This window comes from Myxocyprinus asiaticus, chromosome 33 (genome assembly GCF_019703515.2).
Source record: "Myxocyprinus asiaticus isolate MX2 ecotype Aquarium Trade chromosome 33, UBuf_Myxa_2, whole genome shotgun sequence".
Taxonomy (NCBI): Eukaryota; Metazoa; Chordata; class Actinopteri; order Cypriniformes; family Catostomidae; genus Myxocyprinus; species Myxocyprinus asiaticus.
The window spans coordinates 16,008,149-16,035,648 of NC_059376.1; the positions used below are offsets into that span (position 1 = coordinate 16,008,149).

General features: G+C 43.7%; 1 pseudogene; it reads right to left on the minus strand.

Annotated features, from left to right (window-relative positions):
• LOC127424593 (glycerol-3-phosphate acyltransferase 2, mitochondrial-like) overlaps positions 1 to 21,740 on the minus strand; it is a 50,131-nt pseudogene extending 28,391 nt beyond the window's left edge.
• Between the last annotated feature and the right edge of the window lie 5,760 nt (positions 21,741 to 27,500).

The window sequence follows — 27,500 nt, forward strand, 5'->3', positions numbered from 1 at the left end:
TTCCCAAGAATGAAAATTTCAGAATTATGATCGGACTGGATTAGGGTGGGAGAGATGAAAGTTTCAGTGAAGGCCAGCAGTCTGCCAAAACGACCTCTGACCACAGGCATCACCAGTTCCGTTGCACTGGCCTTATCTGGGGGGCATGACGTCATCAGAGCCTGCTTCACTCTGGATAAAACACACATAACGAGTCACAGGACAACAGACCACAGAGTAAACAATAAGGATATTGTGTGTTTTGGATCATCACATAAACAACACACAAACACACCAAAGCTTGTTATGCCTCCAGAGTAAAAAACACTCCGATGTTTTTTGGGACTATAAAAGGCTATTTAAATGTTAGGGCACAGATTGAGTTAGGTTACTAGAGGGAAGGTGTGGCAGCAGAGTTGGAACAGGGTGACCAGGACAAGAGGAACATTATCATGGCATGTGGGGCAGGGTTTAAGATAGAGTTCCATTGATATATTGGTTTTACTGATTAATCGTTGCCTTTTGGAACAATTGCCTGTTGGCAAAAATCTTTTCTTTTTATCCTTTGTGTTCCTCTGTGGCCGGCACTAGGGGATTCTACTGTTAGAACAGCTAGGTTCTGCAATATAACAGTGGTCTTATTCTGAGGAACCAAGTTATCACAGGTTATCTTAGACAATATCATCCATATTTTTATCCTCACTTCAATGCAAATGTTATTTTGATAAGATAAATCAAGTGTTCTAAATTGAAGTGAGGGCATGAAAAGAAAAATGCGACTTTTTGGAAACGTGCCCCATCAATCTTGTGTATATATACAGTATATATATACAGTAAATATATATATATATATATATATATATATAGACACACACACACTGATCAGCCATAACATTAAAACCACCTGCCCAATATTGTGTCAGTCCTCCTCGTGCCGCCAAAACAGTGCCAACCCGCATCTCAAAATAGCATTCTGCGATGATATTCTTTTCACCACAATTACACAGAGCAGTTATCTGAGTTACCGTAGACTTTGTCAGTTCGAACCAGTCTAGCCATTCTCTGTTGACCTCTCTCATCAACAAGGCGTTTCCGTCCACAGAACTGCCCCTCACTGGATATTTTTTGTTTTTTGCACCATTCGGAGTAAATTCTAGAGATTGTTGTGTGTGAAAATCCCAGGAGATCAGCAGTTACAGAAATACTCAAACCAGCCCGTCTGGCACCAACAATCATCCATGCGATTATCTAATCAGCCAATCGTTTGGCAGCAATGCAGTGCATAAAATCATGCAGATACAGGTGAGGAGCTTCAGTTAATGTTCACATCAACCATCAGAATTGGGAAAAAAGTGATCTAAGTGATTTGGAGCGTGGCATGATTGTTGGCAAACGGCTGCTGTGAATTAAACATTAGATAGATGAAAATGGAGAAACAAAATTGACACGCTTTTAATTTCAAGGCTGCAGAAATAAAAATGTTGATAACTGCATTATCATATTTCGTGGGAGTATGTAATTATTTTGATTGTTTTGTCATCAAAGCATAGCACATCATCAGGGTCTTCCAAAAGTGTTTCCACCATCAAACATCACTTTTCTGCATTTTGTATCGCTAATAAATGTAGCACTATACTCAGACAGTTCTGTAGTTATGTTTCATAGTATTGTAATGTGACTGTAACAGTTGGCTTTCAAATAAGTTTTCAGTTAGGACGACAGTGAGGTTGTCCTAAAGTTTGACACTTAATTAAGATTTTTGACAAATTAGGATGCTTCACTGAGTGATCTGCTCTGACTGCACGAGAGAAAATTAAAGTTTACAGAGATTTAATGATAGTGCCATATTAGTCTACTATAGATAAAGCTGAATATGTTTAATAATGCTATGTCAAATGTCATGTCTGATTTTATTTCAACAGTACATTTCAGTAGGGTTTTAAGTAGAGATATTATTTAACTGGACAAGCATGCACTTCCATTAAATAAGTATTTTTGAAAATAATATTTAGATGTAATCAGTGACAATATTATATACAGCTTTAATTTAAAATAGTTTCAATGTATGTAATCAGTGACTGTGTGTAAGCAGCATATGCATCTAACATCATTCCATATTTTCAGAAAAGCTCATTATTAGCTAATATTTCCATTCGGTGTCACCATTGCCCTGTTCTAGACTGATTTTGAATCCCAGTACATCTCTGATGGATCACATAGCACTTTTAATAACAGTGCTACATTATAAATGCTTTGCATATGTCTTTAAATATAACAAAAGTAATAATTTTTTTGATTCAGGATTAGTTTAAAGAATCATAAACTGAACAGTGAGCTCAGTATCGTGAACCAAACCGAATCGTGAACTGTTACACCCCTAAGACAAACACATTTTTCTCAAGAAAAACATAAAAATTGTGAGTTTTTCTTTTTACAATCAAACTAAATAGTGCTGATGATTATATTATTTTATTATTGAGCTCTGCTTTTTGTTGCCAATGTCAGACACTGTTGTGCCTTTTAAGATTTTAAATGCATTTATGATGAACTCTTGTGTAAGTTTAAGCAAAACAATTTTGTGGCTGCTGTTTTTCTTTTTTAATAATCATATTGTATTGTATCGTCAGGCTTCTATATCGCATCATGAAATTTGTGTATCTTTATGTGCCTCATATCTATATGAGGCATAAATTAGCGCTGGGAAATTTAACACATTAATTTCTGTGATTACTATTTTTTGTTTAACGTGTAAAAAAAAAAACAAAAAAAAAAACGCAATTAATAAAGCAAAAGACTAAGAAAGTTTTTTAAGACTCTATTAATCAGTTTTAAAAACTATCGGCCAATTGATCGCCTTTTCCACCACCTTAGTTACTTGAATCGGCAAAATATACCATCAGTTCAACCTCTAGTTTAAGATCTGGCTCACTTTCTATTGATGAGTTGGAATAATAATTATATTAGCCATAACCCACTACTAAACTGGAATATGAATAGCAAAGAGGAATTTACTGAATTGCCTAGAATTCTAATTTAACAAACACTACTGAGGAATTTCATTAGTCCAAAAGTTTAGATACAGTTCTTTAAACTAGCTTCAATACTGTCAAAATAATTAACACAGCCATCTAAACAGTACCACAAAATGTCCACCAGAAAGTTTTCTGGTGTATATACATATACATATATATATATTAGAGCCCGACCGATATGGGATTTTTGAGACCGATACAGATACCGATTTTAGAGAGGGAAAATTCACAGATTACCGATATGGTGACCGATATAGTTAATTTTAGAGCTGGACTGAAAACAGACGTTTTCTATGTGGATTGTGCACCGATATGACTATGCAAAGGTACTCAGAAGGCTGCTTTCTTAAACAAATATTTTTATCAAAGAACATTTGACATTATTATTATACATTGTCAACAAATTCTGGAAATGAACACTGAGAAAATAAAGAATAAATAAAAATCTAATAAATAGCTAAATAAACATCAGTACTGTTTAGTATCAGTCAATGGCTGACCGTTAAAATAAAGAATAAATTCAAATAAAATAAATAGCTAAATAAACATCAGTTCCCCTTCTGTCACTCACTCGATGTTGTGTCGATGTACTGACACTAGGGGTCGCTTTTGAGAGCCCCTATCACCTCTTTGAGAAAAGGCCAATGAGAATTGGCGAGTGGAATTTGCATGCCACTCCCCTGGACATACGGCTATGAAAGTGAGCTGGAATGCAGGATTCATTCAGATTTTTTTCTTCTGAATATTACTGCTGTTCCATTCACCTCTTAAGAAGCATATGCTGTTGGATATACGGCGCATTTCCAGCGGCTTTCTCTCCTTCTGCACGACGAGTGCAGATTTCGCCCCTGGGCACTTCGACAGTGCTAAAAGAGTGTATATTCCTGCTAAAGAGTATATTTTCTCTATTAGAGCACACACAATGACGTTGAACGTCTTTTTAAAGATGCCTTTCCATCTTTGTGTGATTCCTGGATGCGGTCGTTATCTCTCCGCCTCCGACGGCCACGGGTGCTGCCTCACGTGTCTGGGCAGCGATCACACTGTGGCAGCGTTTGTGGATGGTTCATGTTCTCATTGCGAGGATATGACCATGGCAACGTTGCAGTCGCGGCTTTCCTTTTTCCAAGGGAAAGCCACTCTAGCCACCCCCCGCGTTGTGCCTTCTACCCACGGGTGTGTGGCCGGCCCGGCTGGCGCTGGAGGCGATTTGGGGAGTTCAATGGGCGCGGTCTCGCCGAGTAATTCCCCACGGACCTCCCGTTTCCCAGCACGCTCGTTTGCTCCCGTCAGGTTCTGAAATGAGACCAGCCCGCCTCATGGCCGGCTTGACGTCTCTTTCGGGGCCCACGAGCAGGATGAGTCTTCGATTGCTGCATTGGAGAGCGCAATGGCGATGTCGGATGCCGAGAACTCGACTGGAATGCCACCTTCGGGTCTGCCCGCCCAGTCTGAGGCCGACGCAGAGCTGACCGCCATACTTGCCTGGGCCACCGCGAGTATCTTGTTGGACTGGAATCCTCCAGCCTCCCCTGAGTGCTCGCGGCTTGATGATTGGATCCTGGGTTCGGGGCGCCGCTCACGGCCACGCCCCCCCGGTTCCTTTCTTCCCTGAGGTGCATGACGAACTCACGAGGTCGTGGAGGGCACCTTTTGCTGCCCAAAACAGACTTCTGGGTTCGTCCGCTCTCACTACCCTCGACGGCGGGGCAGTCCACAGGTACACGGAGGTCCCTCAGGTGGATCAGGAGGTTGTACTCTGTGGAGATCTGCTCCCATGCTAGTTACGTCGCTTCCCCCCCTCAGGGATGTGGGGAACTACATGACATCTTTTGGGGCGTTGGGGGAGGTTACGTGCAGTCTGATGCACCTGCTATTACGCACGCAGCAGCTTGCTTGCACCTGCATCGGCAGTTCACGCAACACGGATCAGCTGTTGTGGTGTTTTTCTATAGGGACTCCTAGTGTCACTACATCGACACGACGTGGAGTGAGTGACAGAAGGGGAATGTCTCGGTTACTGTCGTAACCTCTGTTTCCTGATGGAGGGAACGAGACGTTGTGTCCCTCTTGCCACAATGCTGTACCGCTGAAATGGCCGGGACCGTGTCTCGGCTCCTCAGCACAAAACCTGAATGAATCCTGCATTCCAGCTCCCTTTTATACCCATATGTCCGGGGGAGTGGCATGCAAATTCCACTTGCCAATTCTCATTGGCCTTTTCTCAAAGATCTGTGGTGATCGGGGCTCTCAAGAGCGACCCCTAGTGTCACTACATTGACACAACTTCTCGTTCCCTCCATCAGGGAACGGAGGTTACGACAGTAATCGAGACGAACTGTTTTAAGCGGCTCTTCAGCATGAAACCGAACTAACGGTGCCGTTTTTAGGGTGCGTCGCCCGGTGTCAAGATTCAACACATTCAAAATATATATACAGGATATTAAAATGAATAAATGTTTATTTTTCCAGCCTGTTGTATTAGTATGTATCACCCTTCATTTATTTTAGATACAGTTCTTATATATTATTATTTACACAAGGCAAATATACTATTTATTAAATATACTTTTATTACATATCCTATTATAATGTCTGGTGTGGCAGCGGGGGCGTGGTCAAGCATCTCTCCAGAGAGAGAAAGCGGTAAGGGCGCTTACACCTGAGCTAAATTATGTCTAACATCTGTCTCTAATTTCAGTGAGCACGGGGAGAGCGGCATAAATAGAGCGACACAACACTCAGTGGGGAGAGAGACTGGATACGACAGAGCCGAGCAAGGATTTTCTAATAGTGAGAGTTTATTTGTGGAAGCAGTGTGTGTTAGTGTTTAGTGAGTGCATAAAGGTAAACTGTAAAGTGGTGTCGAGGAAGAGGAGAAATAAAGCCTCACCTGAAGAGGGAAAACTGCTTCTCGCGTCATCTTTTACACTGGTGCCGAAACCCGGGATTGAAGTTTGGGTCGAAGATGGATGGAGGTCATCCCGTAGAGTCCTCCCAGTTGGCGGAGATCCTTCAAGCCCTCGCCAGCCTACATCAGAACCACCAACAAACGCTGCTTGAGCTCCGACAAGATCAAGACCGCCGGTTTGTCGAGCTCATGCATGGTCAAGCCGAGGACCGGCAGGCGATCCGGAGCCTCCTCAGCCAGGGGGCATCCTCAGCCGCGACCCCGGACACACCCACGCCAGCATTACAGAAAATGGGGGCGGCGGACGACCCCGAGGCCTTCCTGGATTTGTTTGAGCGGACCGCCGAGATCTGGGGCTGGCCGCTCGGCCAATGGGCAGCCCGATTGATCCCACTATTGTCCGGGGAAGCCCAGCTCGTGGCTCAACAACTGCCAGCGTCGAGCCTCCTGGCCTACGGAGATCTAAAAAAAAGCCATCTTGCAACGGGTTGGTCGCACTCCGGAGAAAGTCGTCAACTCTTCCGGAGCTTGAAGTTGGAAAGCTCCGACCACCCGTTTGCCTTTGCCCAGCGGCTCTGTGACGCCTGCCGAAGATGGCTTCTAGCGTGGGATCGTGACGTCCAGGGAATTATCGACCAGGTGGTACTGGAACAGTTCACAGTTAAACTGCCAAAAGGGACGGTGGAGTGGGTCCAGTGCCACCGCCCGGCGTCGTTGGAGGAAGCTATCTGACTTGCGGAGGACCACATGGCGGCGATCCCGAGGGCGGAAGATCCCTCCTACATTTTCTCTCCTCCCTCTGTTTCTTCCCCCTCCCCTCTCTCTCTCTCGTCTGCTATCTCTCCAGGTCCCGTTCCTGCCCCACACAGACGAGGAGGAGCTCAGCCCCTGAGACCAGTTCCCCGGGTGTGGGAGGCGACACCTTCCCTTACTCCAATGCCCCGCCGCTCTCCCCCTCGGGGGGGGGGCGCCCGCCGACGCAAGTGCGGGCGTAGCGCCTGGGCCGGCCTGCTGGAGGTGCGGAGACCCGAGCCACTTCCGAGATCAGTGCCCTCTGATGGAGCTGGGGATGGTGGTGCGGGTCTCTGACCTCCCACAGGCTGCCCCCAACCGGGCCGGATACCGGTAAGTGTCAAGGGGGGTACTCACCAAGCGTTGGTGGATACCGGGTGTAATCAAACCACTATCCACCAACGCTTGGTTCAACCCGAGGCATTGGTCACATCCAAAATGGTGAAGGTGAAGTGTGTACACGGGGATATTCACAAGTATCCGGTGGTGACCCTGACAATTAAATTTCGGGGGAAAAAGCATAGAGTGGAGGCTGCGGTTAGTTCCCGCCTCACCCATCCGCTGATTTTGGGGACTGATTGGCCTGATTTTAGAGTTTTATTAAAGGGAATTTGTGCGGATGGGTCCTGTGTGAAAATAGGGAGATGTGTGATGTACGATGCTCTGGCAGGGGAGGCGGAGCCGGGGCCGTCCTCGACAGCTCCACGTCATGATGACGAGAGAGGGGGAGAGGCTGCAGCCCCTCCCCTTCTCAGGGAATTCCCTGACGGGGATTTCCCTTTGGAGCAGTCGCGAGACGAAACCCTCAAACACGCCTTTGACCAAGTGAGAGTCATCGATGGTCAACGACTCCAGCCTGACATCGCACTTTCATACCCCTATTTTGCAATTATAAATGAGTGGTTGTATCGAGTGACACAGGACACTCGGACCAAAGAGGATACAACCCAACTTTTGATTCCAAGGAGCCGTCGGGAAATGGTATTCCAGGCGGCTCATTATAATCCCATGGCAGGTCATCTAGGAGAAAGGAAAACACTGAACCATCTAATAGCCCGTTTCTATTGGCCGGGCATTGGCGGCGATGTCCGCAGGTGGTGTGCGGCATGCCGTGAATGCCAGCTGGTTAACCCACCGGCCACCCCAAAAGCGCCATTGCGCCCTCTCCCTCTGATCGAGGTCCCCTTTGAGAGAATTGGAATGGACCTCGTCGGGCCATTAGAACGGTCAGCACACGGACATCGCTTTGTATTGGTCCTAGTGGACTATGCAACGCGATATCCGGAAGCAGTGCCTCTTCGCAACATCTCAGCACACAGTGTTGCGGAGGCACTCTTCAAAATAATCTCCCGGGTGGGGATTCCGAAAGAAATCCTCACCGATCAAGGCACAACATTTATGTCACGAACACTACGCGAACTGTACGAGTTATTAAATATTAAATCGATTCGCACCAGTGTATACCATCCTCAAACGGATGGCCTGGTGGAACGATTTAATAAAACCCTCAAAAACATGATTCGTAAGTTCGTGCACGATGATTCTAGAAATTGGGATAAATGGCTCGACCCCCTGTTATTTGCAGTACGAGAGGTCCCGCAAGCCTCCACTGGCTTCTCCCCATTCGAGCTGCTGTATGGGCGACGCCCACGCGGCGTGCTTGATGTAATGCGAGAGGCCTGGGAGGAGGGACCTTCAAACAGTAAAAATGAAATTCAGTACGTTCTTGATCTTAGAACAAAACTCCACACCTTGGGGCAACTAACACAGGAGAATTTGCTCCAAGCTCAAGAACGACAGCGCCGACTGTATGACAGGGGAACTCAGCTAAGGGAATTTGCACTGGGAGATAAAGTGCTTGTATTGCTTCCCACATCGAGCTCTAAATTACTCGCCAAGTGGCAAGGACCCTTTGAGGTCACACGACGAGTGGGAGATCTCGATTATGAGGTTAAACGAACCGATAGAGGGGACGCACGTCAAATATACCACCTCAATCTCCTAAAATTGTGGAGGGAGGCGGTCCCCGTGACGTTGGCTACAGTGGTTCCCGAGAAGGCAGAGCTCGGACCGGAGGTGAGTTCAAAACATAAACAGTTCACCCCGGTCACTTGCGGAGACCACCTCTCACCGAGCCAACTCGCAGAGGTTGCTAAATTGCAACAGGAGTTTGCAGATGTGTTCTCCCCTCTACCGGGATGTACAAACCTCATCCATCACCACATTGAGACTGAGCCGGGGGTGGTGGTACATAGCCGCCCCTACCGACTACCCGAACACAAAAAATTGTTCGGGAAGAATTGGATGCGATGCTTGATATGGGGGTAATAGAAGAATCCCACAGCGATTGGTCCAGCCCAGTTGTTCTAGTGCCTAAGAGTGACGGGTCAGTACGATTCTGTGTGGATTACAAGAAAGTCAACGCGGTGTCTAAATTTGATGCATATCCAATGCCTCGCGTTGATGAGTTGCTCGATCGGTTGGGCACTGCTCATTTTTATTCGACATTGGATTTGACGAAGGGTTATTGGCAGATCCCCTTGACACCAATTTCCCGTGAGAAAACCGCCTTCTCCACACCGTTTGGATTACACCAATTTGTGACACTTCCGTTCGGTTTGTTTGGAGCCCCGGCTACGTTTCAGCGTCTCATGGACCGAATCCTCAGGCCGCATTCAGCTTACGCCGCTGCCTATTTAGACGACATCATCATTTGTAGCAATGATTGGCAGCGGCATATGCAACATCTGAGGGCGGTTCTGAGATCACTGCGCCGAGCGGGACTCACAGCGAACCCGAAGAAGTGCGTGATTGGACGGGTGGAGGTACGGTATCTGGGGTTCCACTTGGGCCACGGGCAGGTGCGTTCCCAAATTGACAAGACAGCAGCGATTGCGACCTGCCTGAGACCCAAGACCAAAAAGGGGGTGAGACAGTTCCTGGGGCTGGCTGGCTGGCTATTATAGAAGGTTCGTGCCTAATTATTCGGACGTCACCAGCCCGCTGACTGATCTCACTAAAAAGGGAGCTCCAGATCTGGTCCAGTGGACGGAGCAGTGTCAACGGGCGTTCACGCAAGTTAAAGCCGCACTTTGCGGGGGGCCGCTGTTACATTCACCTGACTTCTGTCTCCCTTTTGTTTTACAGACAGATGCTTCAGACAGGGGGCTGGGGGCTGTACTCTCGCAGGTGGTGGAGGGGGAGGAGCGCCGGTGCTGTACATTAGCCGTAAGCTCTCGTTAAGGGAAACTAAGTACAGCACCGTGGAAAAGGAGTGTCTCGCCATCAAGTGGGTGGTTCTCACTCTCCGATACTACCTGCTGGGGCGGGCCTTCACCCTCTGCTCGGATCACGCCCCACTCCAGTGGCTCCACCGCATGAAAGATACTAACGCCCGAATCACCCATTGGTATCTGGCTCTTCAGCTGTTTAAGTTCAAGGTGGTCCACATACCGGGGGCGCAGATGGCTGTCGCCGACTTCCTTTCCAGGAATGGGGGGGGGGAGTGGTAGGCAGGCCGGATGCCGCCCTGGCCTGAGTCGGGCGGTGGGGATATGTGGCAGCGGGGGCGTGGTCAAGCATCTCTCCGGAGAGAGAGAAAGCGGTAAGGGCGCTTACACCTGAGCTAAATTATGTCTAACACCTGTTTCTAATTTCAGTGAGCACGGGGAGAGTGGCATAAATAGAGCAACACAACACTCAGTGGGGAGAGAGACTGGATACGACAGAGCCGAGCAAGGATTTTCTAATAGTGAGAGTTTATTTGTGGAAGCAGTGTGTGTTAGTGTTTAGTGAGTGCATAAAGGTAAACTGTAAAGTGGTGTCGATGAAGAGGGGAAATAAAGCCTCACCTGAAGAAGGAAAACTGCTTCTTGCGTCATCTTTTACATCTGGAAAACCAGACTTTTAAATATTACATTTTATAAATGTCGATCTGTGAATCCTGAACAAAACAGTTTGGTGAATACATGTTTACACGCTGACAAGGTATGAAAGTAGCTACGTGGTTAGCTAGTTAGCTATAAGCTCGTTGCCACGGAGAGTAAAAGATGGACTTTATTTACTTTCCAGCATTGTGTCTCACCAACTAGGCAACAGCGAAGCGTGAAATCAACACTCACCACACAAAATCCACCACCGCACCGTTGTCTGCTGAGCTGCAAAAAGATGCTCTGATGTTTACCTTTCAATCTGCTACATTACTGACTGCACTGACAAACTATAGCTGGCTAACACAACAAACAGATATGATCAACATGGTTGTCAGGGACAGGGTTAACATTATATTAGTTATATAAAATGATGTGGTAATTTTTTATTAACTTTCCAGTATGTATTTCACAAATTAGTTAGCAATTTAATGAGAAGAGATCGCTCAAATCCACACCGCAGAACTCCGCCCTGTCTGCAGAGCCACCATCAGTTCAGAGTCAGTTCTGTAAACAATGGAGGCGGAGCACGCTCTGTGTACAAACTACGCTGTGACACCAGTTCTAAAGCATTGTTTTCTGCATTATATGTTCTGAAAAAAAATAAATAAAAAAATTCATATCAGCGCATATCTGTAAAATATACGGCAATACCGATATATCGGTGAAAGTATCGGCCGACCGATATATCAATATATCGGTCGGGCACTAATATATCTATATATATATATATATATATATATATATATATATATATATATATATATATATATATATCCGGAGCGGATTTACTGCACTGGACTCACCAGACTGCAGGTGAAGTCACCATTCTCCATGCAGTAAATCCGCTCCTGTGTTTATTATGCCTGAGACACTCATCGCTTGTAATGAAGCAGCATGCACTGCTCTACACATTCCATTTCTGTGGTAGAATTTACAGCAAGTCGAGCATGTAGTTCCAATTTTAGTCACAGGATGTGCAGAAAAGCTTTGGTGAAGTTTCAGTAAGTGGGAAAACGGATAATGGAATTGTGTTCTTTTTTTCACATGTTAAACAGTAAACTCTTAATCATGGAAATAAATGCATTTAATTTCCCAGCCTAGTTTCAAGAAATCTGGAAACACCATATATTGTGTGTATGATAATGCATGTAAATGGGCAATTCATAATGAAAAATGTAAAGTATTTTTAAAACTAGACTAGTCACATTAATTTCTTTCCACTTTAATTTTACATTTTAAATTCAATTTGCAACTCTTCTTCCCGTTTGCTACCTCAATTTAACTGAATTGAAATTAAACTGGCTATTCTAAATGGTGCAAAACCCTGATATGGGGCTCAGAGTTAAATGGGTCTTGTCAAGCTTCAGTGACAGTGTCATGCATCCAAAGCCATGCAAACGCTCATATAATGTCAGATTAAGTGGCAACCAATCTTCTATATTAACAGAATCTGAATTAAATCTCAACGGGAGCCTTGTGGGAGAAAAGCATCTCTCAAGCTCGAATGCATCTTGCATGTTCTCTCTACACAAGGCATGTCATCTAATCAGTAAAGAGTGTTTGAGTGAGCCGCACCTCTCGCCTCTGTGCAGTCTATCTCCAGCAGGGCTGGATTGAACATGACACCATACAAACAACACACAGCAAATCCTCCTTACTAACCAGCCACGGTACCTGAAAACACACACACAGATGAGTACACATATGTATGCCCTCTGTCTTTTCCCCGATTTGCAAAATATAACTTATAACTCATATTAATAACTGACCAATAAATAATGGGTGAATGAATCACATTCTTTGCACTAATCAGCCTGCAAAATATTAATTAGCATCCGCCAATGGTTTGGGCCTCTAAAATATTAAAGGCATAGTTACAGGTAACCTAAAAATGAAAATTCTAACATTATTTACTCACTCCATGTGGTTTTAAACCCATATGACTTTCTTTTTTTGTGGAACACAAAAGGAGATGTTAGGCAAAATGATAGCCTCAGTCACCATTCACTTTCATTGCATGGAAAAAAAATTAATTAAAAATTAAGTTAAATGTTGGGTGAGTAAATGACACAATTTTCATTTTTGGATGAACCATTCATTAAATTTAAATGCCTCACGACAGACGCCTCCAAAATGGGCTGGGGCGCTGTTTGCAATGGGCATGCAGCCGCCGGCCTCTGGACGGGCCCGTGACTGCATTGGCACATCAACTGCCTCGAGTTGTTGGCAATTCTGCTCGCCCTGCGGAGGTTCCAGCCGTTGATCCAGGGCAAGCACGTGTTAGTTCGGACAGACAGCACGACAAAGGTAGCATATGTCAACCTCCAAGGCAGTCTGCGCTCTCGTTGTATGTCACAACTCGCCCGCCGTCTCCTCCTCTGGAGTCAGCAGCACTTCAAGTCGCTGCGAGCCACTCACATCCCAGCAACCTCAACACTACAGCAGACGTGCTGTCATGGCAGGTTACCCTCAGGGGAGAGTGGAGACTCCACCCTCAGGTGGTCCAGCTGATTTTGAGTCAATTCGGACGGGCACAGGTGGACCTGTTTGCCTCCCAAGAATCCTCCCACTGCCCGCTATGGTACGACCTCACCGAGGCTCCCCTCGGCATAGACACGCTGGCACACAGCTGGTCCCCTGGCCTACGCAAATATGTGTTTCCCCAGTGAGCCTGCTTGCACAGACCCTGTGCAAGGTCAGGGAGGACGAGGAGCAGGTCGTCCTGGTAGCACCCTACTGGCCCACCCAGACGTGGTTCTCGGACCTCATGCTCCTCGCGACAGCTCCCCCCTGGCGAATTCCCCTGAGGAAGGACCTTCTTTCTCAAGGACGGGACACCCTCTGGCACCCACGCCCAGACCTCTGGAATCTCCATGTCTGACCCCTGGATGGGACGCTGAAGACCTAAGCGGTCTACCACACTTTTAAATGCAGCCTACATGAATCAATCGCGAGAATCAAAGTATCACTTACTCAAATGTTAAATCTTTGACAAAATGTTGCCTTATGAGAACACATTTCTTAACTCTTGCTGTGATGTCATGATAATGGCAAAGTTTATGACGGCTGCTCATTTAAGCTTCAGTGCACAAAAAAATCCACTGCTGCAAATGATGAGTACAACTGGATTCCACTGAAACGTTCAGATTTACATTCCTTTACCAGCATATTCTGCCATTTTTAAAACATAAATCTCAGGGAGGGCTAAAAGACGACTTGTGCTCTGCCCATCATTCATAAGCATGGCTCATCCTCTCTAGAACTACAATACCCATAATGCACACACTACAATGCCCATCATGCACACACTACAATGCCCATAATGCACACACTACAATACCCATAATGCACACACTACAATGCCCATCATGCACACACATCCTACAACTTCATTGAACATCTCAAGTAAGTCTACCACTCTCTAGAACTACAATGCCCATCATGCCCCTCCTCAAAGTTTGTATGATTTTACTCCTGATTTATCACAATATAGGGAATGGATAGGTGTACAAAAGCAGCGCGTTTCTTATTTTAAAAAATAACTCGTAGATATTATGGGTTAAAATAAAATATTGTGTTACTTTACTCGTTACTCGAAAAAGTTCTAGAGTTCTTTATTTTGTGACTGAAGTGCACATACCAGGCTTGTGAGTTAGAAATACAAACAGTAATTACACTCGAGTAGTTTCAAGCTGGAACTGAGAGATGCATTTTTATTTAAATGGTTGGCATGGGGAGGGCTTGAGCTGAGTGAAGGATGTGCACTTACCTGGTGTGTGTCTCGTTCACACACGTCAAATTCTGAAAGCCCAGCGGAGGAGTGTTTCGCAGCAACTTCAGACCATGAAATTGGCAAGAGGATATTTGATTAAACCTGATGGAAAGTGCTCTAACCAGCATCCATCACAGAGTTCAGAGAGTCTGTTCTGATGTCCTATATAGACTGAGATAATGGTACACTTTAGGGAAACCTTTCAGAGTTCAAAATAGTACCCTATTAGTTCCACTATAAATCATAGTGTCTGAAAGTCATGCCATACTACATAAAAAATACTTCAAAATAAAATGTTTCTCAAAATATGCTGACATGCAGTTCGGTTGGTAACTGACATAATTCAACACTAAAAACACTAGTTCTTGAGAATAATAGGCAAGGTTAATGTTGAAGTTAAAGTTATGCCAACCAAAGGTGAGGAGCATCTCTTTTTTTTATTAAATTCATCTCTTTTTTTATCTGGAAAATTAAATAAAGTTTTTGGGAGAGAGAGGGGGAAATGTCAGGTGCTATACTGAAATCTGCATCACTCCAAAGAGCACCAATGTGGAAGTAACCACTGCACCTACAGTATTCTCTAACATGGACCTTATTTTATTTATTATATTTTTAAATTAGGTTGTGACCCTCGTAAAGAAAGGCAGGCAAAATTACCTATAATCTCTGTGACAGGGTTGGTTTATGCCAACTACCATATAACTAGTCTTTTCTAAGTGACTGCAGCAGCTCTGCACAGTTTACCTTCAAAAAGTAATTAGAAAATAATTTTTTGAGGGGCTGTATAGGAATATATAGGTTGGGGGTATTGATATTGATATTGATTTCTTTGATTTCTTTGCTGTCAATCGAATGCTTTGCCACCATTTAGGTCAACCATTAATAATATGATACAGAATCACTGCCTTTGCAGCTTTAACAAAGATTACAAACAAATTACTACTGGAATCAAGACTAATTTGTAAACCTATACAGTTGAATAATTTTGTAAAAGGATATTACAGTGACCTTGTTTTATCTCTGTTCTGTGCAGTGGTTTAGAAAAGACTTGGTAAGGGTCTTTTAAGACTACTTTTAAGATACTTATTTGGGGGGGTGGTTGTCATGTTTGCCTTGACATGAAAACCAAGTCAATATTCTGTTAAACTTCTTTGTGATCCACAGAAGAAACAAATTAAACAGGTTTGGAACAACATGAGAATGAGTAAATGATGGCAGAATTTCCATTAAGCTTCTTAAGTCATGTTATTTTTTAAGTACTTTACACTTTAAGGATTTCAAAAAATAAAATAAAATGCAATTATTACAGTGCTACGTCCCTGGGTTCTGTGAATAGAATAGATTTATTTGCCATGGCAGTTAAAAAAAAAAACATTGCACATGTTTTATATTACTTTTAATATAAACCCAAATAAAGGACTATGATCATATGTTCAAATATTATTTATCTGGGTGGCTGGTCTGAGATTGTTGAGATTAATAGATTCATTCAGGAGGGGATTCGATCCAATAACCCTGTGATTACTGCTCCATTAGCCTTGAATCCCAGCTCTCTGCACGATCTGTCTGCTGGGACCAGTGCAGTTGGAAACAAGCTTAGTCATCTGCAGTTTTCAGAAAAGCTCTTCATAGCACGGGGGGAACTATGCTCTTGAGTGTTCATTATTTTCTCCACTCCTAATCTGTTTTTCCAGCTATTCATACCGTAAGTAACATGTTCTTATGCGGTCTGAAATCCCTTTGATTGTCCCTCATGATATTGGTTTGTGAAAGCAGTGTCTGGGGTTTTCAGGTAAGCCTAAACCTGTGTGCTTCCCCACCTGGCTCTCCCTGTTTGTACTTTTATTATCTTCAAATAATCCTTTCATCCCTCTCGTTTTCTCACCAGACTCTCTGGGGTGCATTGGTGACAGCACTGTCTGACCAGCGGTCTGAACCACGCTGAAGGAGCTACGCTTTTCAACTTCCTCCTGATTTTCACACGCCAGGACAGCTACCAATGAAAGCACACACAAGCACACACACAGAGATACATATAAAAGGGTTACAAAGGAATACAAAGAAAAAATTGAACGGAGAATTTGAATCTGACATTGAGCATGATATAAGAAACAACGCTCCAGCCAATAGTGAGACCCTTGTTCTTTGTGCTGGGAATGTGACAAGTTCCAATTGTATCTCTTCTATTATCCCTCAAATTGTTTCACATTTTCCTACATCAAAGGTAGAACTGATCAATGTTTGAACACAAACCATGTAGGGAAGGGAGAGATATATGAAATCTATTCATGAGTGGTTACTACAACAGTATTGCAATTGAATCGCAAGCAATTTGGGCCTTTGTGACAGAAAGGTGTTGCACTCAACTGAATGTCCCCCAATAGATTTCCACATGAAGATGACATCAAATCAAATTGATAGCAATCATAACATTTTAGCAGACAGATAAGAGACAAGGCTGGAGACAGCAGAATACATTTAACATAATTTAAAGCTGTCTCGACAACGGATGCTATTACAAAGTCTCTAATCATCTGTGTGGGAAATATCACTTACAGTAATCAATTATTAAATAAGACTGCATAATAGATAGGGGGCTCCAGCACACAGGTTAATTCATTTAATCTCCTTTCCAACAGAAAATAATTTCTGCTGATAATGTTTCATTAGCTTGGGCTCACAGGCACCCCATGCCTTTGGTCAAGTGTAATAAAAGCACAAGATTATAGTCTGACAAGCAGAGAAATTGCACTAGTGTGTAATGTTTTTATTAAACTTTATTCCAGTGCTACTCTAATTTCAGACGAGATGAGAATCAAATGCTTCGGTTTTAAAGAAATAAAAATTTCTCTCACTATTTTAGAGAGATTTCACTATATTAGAAGATTTTAGAAGAATATCTCAGCTCTGAAGGTCCATACAAAGCAAGTGAATAGTGACCAAAACTTTGAAGCTCAAAAAAACTTTGAAGCTCAAAAAGGACATAAAGGCAGCATAAAAGTAATCCATAAGACTCCAGTGGTTTAATCCATGTCTTCTGAAGCCATCATTGGGTGAGAATAGATCAAAATATAACTCCTTTTCACTATGAATCTTGACATCAGCAGTCTCCTTGGCAATCATGATTTCAAGCTCGATTACACTTACTAGTGCCATCTAGCGCTCTGCGAATGCGTCAAGCACTAGGACGTGTAATTGAGCTTGAAATCATAATGGTGCTTAGAGACTGCAATGACAAGATGTAGAGTGAAAAAGAAGTTACATTTTGGTCCGTTCTCTCCCGAAACTGATTACATCGCTTCAGAAATCATTGATTAAACCACTGGAGTTGTATGGATTACTTTTATGCTGCATTTATGTGTTTTTGGAGCTTTAAAGTTCTGGTCACCATTCAGTTGTATTGTGTGAACTTGCAGGGCTGAGGTATTCTTCTAAAAATCTTAATTTGTGTTCTGCAGAAAAATGAAAGTCATACACATAGGGGATGCAGTGAGGATGAGTAAATTATGAACATTTGAATTTTTTGAGTGAACTATTTCTTTAAGGGTAAATATATAAAAAAAAAAAAAACAGAGATATGAAATAATTCAAACTAACTCAATAAACTTTTAAATGATTCAAAAACTCATCAGGAGTTGGACAAAATAAAAATCAAGACATGGAGATCATTTAAATATCTCTTTAGAGGACTCTAAAGAGCCAAGAGTGGGCCGGGTTGGGCCTGGGCCCACCCAAATTAGAGCCAGGCCCAGAATATTCAAATATATATTTATAAAATACTTTAAAAATTTCATAAATTCTGCTTTCTAACAGTGTGAAAGCACTGTCTGAATGCACCGCCTTTCTGTTGTAAATGTAAAAAAAATTTGGCCCATCTATTTTTATTGAGGCCCACCCAAAAGTACTTTCCTGGCTACGCTCTTGCACTAAACTATCAGTTTTGATGAAAAAAGTCAGAATTCTGTCTGTGCAGTAATACATCTGCTTGTATTAGCAAGGTTTTGTCATGGCACTGTGCAGAAAATGTTCTCTCCAATGTAATAACAGACTGGGAAAAAGAGAGGAAAATTGCTTGTTGAACCCCTGCTCAGAAAGCTATGTAAACATCTGCATAATTTGGTAGATCCACCACCCAATGTTATTGCTTCATGGGGAAAGAGCAAGAAGTATCTACTTATCTGACAGAGTTATATCTTACTTCTGACCAGGTGAGTACATTTATGTCTTATGCTAATTAAATTAAAAAAAATAATAAAAAAAAAAAACATTTTGAGCTCACAAACGTTCCACGTGATTGACTCCTGAAAGTGTGCGCGCAAGTGTTTTCGCCAATGCAAAGTCCTATATGTGCATTCATTAATGGAGGCGCAAGTTACCTTATGCTTACCTAGTGCTGTGCTCTGAATCTGATTATGATAATCACCATCGTAGTAAACACAGATAACAACCTGAGACAGAGACGCTAATGAACCAATCAAAAAATGGAATACATTTGAGGTCATATTCATCAGCGTTTGAAGGAAAGGAGCTTCTGTGGGAATTTAATCCAAAAGCTTTTTGTCATCTTCAATGATAATTTTCTTGTCAACATTAGGAAAATCTGCAAAGACTCTCGTCACATTCTTACCTTTCTCCTCTGTTCAACAGTAGCTCATTATTTGTGTTATAAATGTAACCTGCCTTAGAAAAATAGGACTACTAGGTGATCAAAGAGCCAATCAAGAAGCCTCAAGAAGACTGAATCTGATTTAATCTACATATTATTATCCTTCAGGCTAAGAGGAAGTCAGCCGACCCTGCCAACAACAGCTGGGAGAAGATGGGATGGCTTAGACTAATAGTCTGCAGCTGGTCTGAGTTATGAATTTAATTAAGTTCTTGAACACAGGTGGAGAGAGGTGGGATGAGTGAGGTCATTGAGTATCAATGTAATGTTTAGAGATATTATGGCTATATACAATTGTGCTCAAAAGTTTTCATACCCTGGCAGAAATTGTGAAATTGTGGCATTGATTTTGAAAATATGACTGATCATGCAAAAGAAAAATGTCTTTTATTTAAGGATAGTGATCATATGAAGCCATTTATTATCACATAGTTGTTTGGCTCCTTTTTAAATAATAATGATAACAGAAATCACCCAAATGACCCTGATCAAAAATGTACATACCCTTGAATGTATGGCCTTGTTACAGACACACAAGGTGACACACACAGGTTTAAATGGCAATTAAAGGTTAATTTCCCACACCTGTGGCTTTTTAAATTGCAATTAGTGTCTGTGTATAAATAGTCAATGAGTTTGTTAGCTCTCACGTGGATGCACTGAGCAGGCTAGATACTGAGCCATGGGGAGCAGAAAAGAACTGTCAAAAGACCTGTGTAACAAGGTAATGGAACTTTATAAATATGGAAAAGGATATAAAAAGATATCCAAAGCCTTGAAAATGCCAGTCAGTACTGTTCAATCACTTAGTAAGAAGTGGAAAATTCGGGGATCTCTTGATACCAAGCCAAGGTTAGGTAGACCAAGATAGATTTCAGCCACAACTGCCAGAAGAATTGTTTGGGATACAAAGAAAAACCCACAGGTAACCTCAAGAGAAATACAGGCTGCTCTGGAAAAAGATGGTGTGGTTGTTTCAAGGAGCACAATACGATGATACTTGAACAAAAATGAGCTACATGGTCGAGTTGCCAGAAAGAAGCCTTTACTGCGCCAATGCCACAGAAAAGCCCGGTTACAATATGCCCGACAACACCTTGACATGCCTCACAGCTTCTGGCACACTGTAATTTGGAGTGATGAGACCAAAATAGAGCTTTATGGTCACAACCATAAGTGCTATGTTTGGACAGGGGTCAACAAGGCCTATAGTGAAAAGAATACCATCCCCACTGTGAAGCATGGTGGTGGCTCACTGATGTTTTGGGGGTGTGTGAGCTCTAAAGGTACGGGGAATCTTGTGAAAATTGATGGCAAGATGAATGCAACATGTTAACAGAAAATACTGGCAGACCATTTGCATTCTTCTGCACGAAAGCTGAGCATGGGACGCACTTGGACTTTCCAGCACGACAATGACCCTAAGCACAAGGCCAAGTTGACCCTCCAGTGGCTACAGCAGAAAAAGGTGAAGGTTCTGGAGTGGCCATCACAGTCTCCTGACCTTAATATCCTCGAGCCACTCTGGGGAGATCTCAAACGTGTGGTTCATGCAAAACGACCAAATACTTTGCATGACCTGGAGGCAGTTTGCCAAGATGAATGGGCAGCTATACCACCTGCAAGAATTTGGGGCCTCAGAGACAGCTATTACAAAAGACTGCACGCTGTCATTGATGCTAAAGGGGGCAATACACGGTATTAAGAACTAAGGGTATGCAGACTTTTGAACAGGGGTCATTTCATTTTTTTCTTTGTTACCATGTTTTGTTTTACGATTGTGCCATTCTGTTATAACCTACAGTTGAGTATGAATCCCATAAGAAATAAAAGAAATGTGTTTTGCCTGCTCACTCATGTTTTCTTTAAAAATGGTACATATATTACCAATTCTCCAAGGGTATGCAAACTTTTGAGAACAACTGTATCTATGTATACATAATCTGCTGATACTGTACTGAAAAATTGCTGACAATGAGCCTGTTTACATGCACACTAATATGCTGATTACTCCCAAAAATCAGACAAAGCAAGAAATCCATTTACATGGCATTTAAAATAATCACGTTGTTCTTTGCTTCTGGCGTCAAACCCAGAATAGGGCTGCGCACAACACGTGCACACATTGGATAAGATGGTATGAAAGTCGGTAAGTGTTAACATGCAAAGCAAAATTGGCATAATGGGCAAAAATCTACATGTGTCAATCAGTTTATTCTTAAGCCGTTTATGACCTTACACCGTTAAAGGAAAGCCGTTTTTCGGCTTATTAAAGTCAGCTTATTAAGCATAATTGGTGTAAGAACGTGCATGTAAATGCACTCAATGTCTGAAAAATACAAGATTTCCAAATGGCTTTAGATAAAAAACAATCTGTCTTCAGAAAAATGGAAACTTTACCCTCTGTAGAATTGAAGATATCAGTTCTAGCCTCAAGTTTATTGCATCTAATCGAAAAGGTTGGTAGGCTTTGGACACTCTAACCTCATAGCTAATGTGAATTGTGTTTTGTGAAGAGAAAGGTCTTACCACAGGGCGCTTGGACTGAAAAGCATGGGCAGTTTCACTGGAAGCATTTCCACTGGCTTGATCCATGTTTCTTAGCACCAACTTACTGCCCCACCATCAGAAGAAATCCTGAAGCAGAAATAGATTAAATTACAAAAAAATCTGTGCAACAATTTATGTAATAATAGTTTAACGTATGATTTACACAGAAATTCATTCTGCTTTTTTTTTTTATGCACAAGGCCCAAATATATCTAATGCACCTATGATGTAAAAAGTTGAAGGTTAAACATCAGCTCAACTGACAAAGATGAGAGCAGGCTGCAGTCTTATTGATGACATTTATTGCTGACAACATATAAAACACAACAGGAACATTATAATTGAAATCCTGGCATAATGCTTTCTTTAATAACAGTACAAGCATAAACAAGACCAGGCCCTAAAGTCTCATCCTCTCCTTCACCCTAAAAATGTCATTATTTATACCTCTCTCAATAGCTTACACTGACTGTAGTGTCCTGGCAGAATACTCTTGCACCCTCACTATTCATCAAACTTTGGCACTGTAGCTACAGTTAATGCATTTGTTATTTACTCGCATTTCCTGCATTACATTGACACGGAGAGAAAAGATGTCTCTGTCAGTTAGAGGCTGCATCCCCAAAACCTCGTGAGTTGCCTACCTAGGCTGCATTCTGGGGCATCTTGGCACACATAAATTATCCCAAATTGCTGCTGACTCGGAGCGTGCATGTGGTGCCCAAACAATGTAAGCAGCTCAGGTTTTGAGTTTAACTGAGCAACTTTAGTCCTTACTGTTCCTGTCCCCTCATTCAATTTAATTAAGAAACCGAGCCAAAAAAAGAGAAAGTGCTGGCAAAAAGCTATGACTGAAAATGGAGAGGGCTTACAGGTACAACACTTAAAAAACTAGGCAAAAAAAAAAAAAAAAACAACGCTTAAAAAAGTCCACACAGGTGGCATGACTAAGTGAAACTTGCATCACTCACTAGAGTCATGGCTCACGAGCATCTGAAGCGCATGAGTGAGTCAGCGCACTTCCACGCGCACACAATTACTGCACATCCCAGGGCTTAATAGGAATTATGGATATGAATACTCACGCAAAAAGAACTTTCTCACTCAATGACCATCACTCACGGCACTGACGTCCGGTGAATGCCTAATAATATTAATGATAATGTAAATCTTTTAAAACGGATAGTTTCGGTTTTGGATGCTGATTCTTCATTGTCAGAGTTTTTGCTTTAATGTTATATTTTGGCCACTAGAGGCCCTCATTGTGTTTCATTTCAGTTTCCCGCCATTGTATCTTGTGTTATTGTTTTCACATGTCCCTCATTCTGGGCTGTGTATTTAAGCTGATCACTTCCTTTTGTTTCTTTGCTTGGTTATTGATGTTCCTAGCCAGTTGCTGCCCTAAGTCTGCTCTAGTTCTAAGTACTAAACTTTGAAAGCCTTTTGGATTGTTTTTTCCCTGTGTTTATTTTTGCTGTTTTTTGGTGTCTTTTTCCTGAGTTCTTTGGAGATTATTTTTCCCTCCTTTTGGATCCTTTTTGGACTAAAGTTTTGTGGTTGTCAGTAAGAAATTGCTTTTTGTACCCTTTTTGCTATTTTTGTTAATAAACTCTTCTGAGTTCATTTAAGAATGCGTCTGACTATTGGGTTCAACTCCCTTCTGTGGCTCAGTGGTGGAAATTAAGACTCTTGCGCCAGAGACCCAAGTTTGAATCCTGGCTCTGACAGAATAACCAAGCCACATTATGAACACAGAGATGCCTAATGCTCAGGAACTCCTGGCCACAATTGCTCAGCAGGAGTCCACAATCCAATGCCATGAGTCAGCACTAGTTCAGCAGGAGATTGTGATGGCTAAACACTCACAAGTGCTGTCTGATCTCATGATTTCTGTCCGTCAGATCCTGGACTGGCTGCCCTCTACTTCAGCTACTGCTGCCTCGGTACCCCTTCCAGATTCTTGAGTGCTCTCTCCTCTGAGTGAACCTCGCCTACCTCCACCACAACATTTCTCAGGTGATCCCAGTGCATTTGATGGGTTCCTGACTCAATGCTCTCTCACATTTGAATTACAGCCATCTTCCTTCCCTTCAGATCGGGCCAAGATCGCATATGTTATCACCCTCCTTTCTAGCAAGGCTCTTTCTTGGGCAACAGCGGTCTGGAAGGCACAGGCACCCTTCTGTTCAAGTTATTCTGTGTTTGAAAAGGAGTTCAAACGAGTCTTTGACCACCCCCTCAGTGGCCGGCAAGCCTCTAAGAGACTTCTCACCCTCCGACAAGATAATGGCAGCGCGGCTGAATATGCCATACAGTTTCGGACAGTTGCAGCAGGGAGCGGCTGGAACGACGAGGCCCTCATGGTGTGTTTCCTGAATGGTCTGTCTGAGGCAATCAAGGATGATATGGCTACCAGAGAACCTGCTCATTATCTCGAGACCCTCATGGATCAAGCAATCTGGCTGGATAATCGCCTGAGGGAGAGAAGACTGAACCGGCCATCTGTTTCCACATTGTCTGCCAGTCCAGCACTTGCTCAAATGCTACCAGTGCCCCACGAGTCCTCGGAACCCATGCAATTGGGAAGGACTAGGCTTTACCCATCAGAACGAGACCGTCGCATGAGAGAGCACTGTTGTCTATATTGTGGATTGTATGGTCATTTTCGCTCCGCCTGCCCCAAGCTTTCGGGAAACGCCCAGTCCCGTACAGGCAAGGAAGGACTGTAACGGGAGTTACACGCACAGCTTCACCTTCCAACTCTGGATTGTTCCTTCCCATCACACTCACTTGGGAAGATCAAAAACACCAACTCCAGGCATTGGTTGATTCTGATGCTGCCGGGAATTTCATGGATATTTCCTTTGCCAAAAGTCTCCAGATTCCTATTAATTCCCTTCCTGCCCCCCTAACTGCGACAGCCTTGGATGGAAAACCGTTAGCTCCAGGGAAAATAACCCACCTCACCTCTCTCCTTTGTCTCGTCACTTACCAGCACCAGGAGAGAATGTGCTTTCATCTTATACAGACTCCAGGGTTCCCTATTATCCTCGGTCACCCCTGGCTCCTCCAGCATAACCTACACTTTGACTGGTCCACTGGCGCTGTTCTCAGTTGGGGTCCCACCTGTCAGACTACATGCTTAGCCCAGAACTCCCCTGATCTTGTTCTCGAGTCCCAAGAAGGCCTAGATCTGTCTCAAGTCCCTGCTCAGTACCACCACCTCAAAGCAGTGTTCAGCAAAAGGAAAGCCACCTCCTTACCTCCTCATTGCCACTATGATTGCGCCATTGAGCTGCTCCCAGGATCCTGTCCCCCCAGAGATCGTATATTCTCTTTGTCTCCCCCCGAACGAACTGCTATGGACAAATACATTAACGAATCCCTTGCGGCAGGTATCATCCAACCATCCACTTCCCCTGCTGGAGCTGGATTTTTTTTTCATTGGGAAGAAGGATGGCGGACTCTGGCCATGTATTGATTACAGGGGCCTTAATAAGATCACTATTCGAAACCGCTATCCCTTGCCGCTAATGGCCACTGCTTTCAAAATTCTGCAAGAATCCTCCATCTTCACTAAGCTTGACTTGCGCAATGCCTACCATCTTGTGCACATCAGACAAGAAGATGAATGGAAGACCGCCTTCAACACGCCCACTGGGCACTATGAATATTTAGTTATGCCCTTCGGTCTCACTAATGCTCCTGCAGTATTTCAAGCTCTCATCAATGATGTTCTCAGAGACATGCTCAACCAATTTGTGTTTGTCGACTTAGACTATATCCTCATCTTCTCGAGTTCCCTCCAAGAGCATGTAAAACAGGTCAGTAAGGTTCTCAGATGTCTTCTTGATAACCATCTTTATGTTAAACCTGAGAAATGTGAGTTCCATATGACCAAAGTTCAGTTCCTGGGGTTCATTATCAAGCCTGGCCAGATACAAATGGACCCTCAAAAGGTTCAAGCAGTTGTAGATTGGCCCTCCCCCTCATCAGTAAAGGAAGTACAGCGTTTCCTTGGCTTCACCAATTTTTATCGCAAGTTTATCCGGAACTTCAGTACTGTGGCGGCTCCTTTATCTGCCCTCACCAAGGGGAACACAACCAGCTTTAATTGGGGACATGATGCAGAGTTGGCCTTCAGCAAACTCAAAAGCCATTTTACCTCTGCACCTATTCTCATTCTCCCTAACCCAGATAAACCCTTCATAGTGGAGGTCGATGCTTCGGACGTAGGGATTGGAGCTGTGCTGTCCCAAAGGGGGGAGGACAACAAGTTGCATCCATGTGCATTCCTTTCCCACCGCCTTACACCGACTGAGATGAACTATCATGTAGGGGATCGAGAGTTACTGGCAGTTAAGCTAGTGCTTGAAGAGTGGAGGCATTGGCTTGAGGGGGCCAAACACCCATTCCAAGTATTCACGGACCACAAAAATCTGGAATACATTCAGCAGGCAAAGCGACTCAACCCCCGCCAGGCACGTTGGTCCTTATTCTTCAACCGATTCAAGTTCATCTTATCCTACCACCCCGGCTCTAAGAACCTAAAACCTGATGCTTTGTCCCGAGTATATGTAAACACTCCTGAGGAAGATTCTATTGCATCGATTATCCCCAGTTCCAAGATAATAGCACCTATCAGGTGGGATCTGGAAAATACTGTAAAACAAGCCCAAACCCGAGAACCTGACCCAGGAGGGGGGCCAACCCACTGCCTGTTTGTCCCTAAAGCTGTCTGCTCCCAGATCCTCCAGTGGGGACACTCCTCTCATCTCACTTGTCATCCTGGTACCTCTTGCACTCTTGAGTTCCTCCAAAGACGATTTTGGTGGCCAACTATCAAGGAGGATGTGACAACATTTGTAAACGCATGTCCCACGTGCAACCAAAGTAAGGTCCCTCACCGTTCTCCTCAGGGGCTATTGCATCCTCTCTCCATACCTCATAGACCTTGGTCTCATCTTTCCATGGATATTATCACTGGACTTCCGCTATCACAAGGCAGCACCACTATCATGGTCATAGTTGATAGATTCTCCAATGCCACCCGATTTATTCCTCTGCCCAAACTACCCACCGCAAAAGAAACTGCTGAATTGGTTATAAACCACGCCTTCTGAGTCTTTGGCATCCCACAATACATCGTCTCTGATCGAGGACCCCAATTTTCCTCCCGATTCTGGCGGGCATTTTGTCAATCTCTGGGGGCTACAGTGAGTCTATCTTCTGGGTTCCACCCAGAGTCCAATGGGCAAACGGAGAGGCTTAACCAAGATCTTGAGACTACACTGAGGTGTATGGCAGCTAACAACCCATCCTCTTGGTCTTCCTTCATCATGTGGGCAGAATACGCTCACAATACCCTTCGCTCCTCTGCTACAGGCATGTCCTCTTTCGAGTGCCAGTTGGGATACACCCCTCCACTATTCCCTGAGCAAGAAGTGGAGGTTGCAGTTCCCTCTGCTCAACAGTTTGTTAAACATTGCCGCCAGACATGGAAAAAAGTCCGACTCAAGCTCTTGAAGGTCTCTCAGCAGTATCAGCACCAGGCCAATCGCAGACGCAGACCTACCCCCACTCTGCGCCCCGGCCAAAGAGTCTGGCTCTCCACTAAGAACATTCCCTTGCGGGTCGAATCCCGTAAACTTTCCCAGAGGTTCATTGGCCCCTTCAAGATTGCCAGGAAAGTAAACCCAGTTACTTATCATTTATACTTGCCTAAGTCTTTGAAGATAAATCCCACTTTTCATGTCTCACTGTTAAAACCTGTTTTGTCTTCTCCTTTTCTTGCGACAGGTAAACCTCCCCCTCCTCGTATCATTGGTTGCCAGCCAGCTTACACAGTCCACAGAATACTGGATGC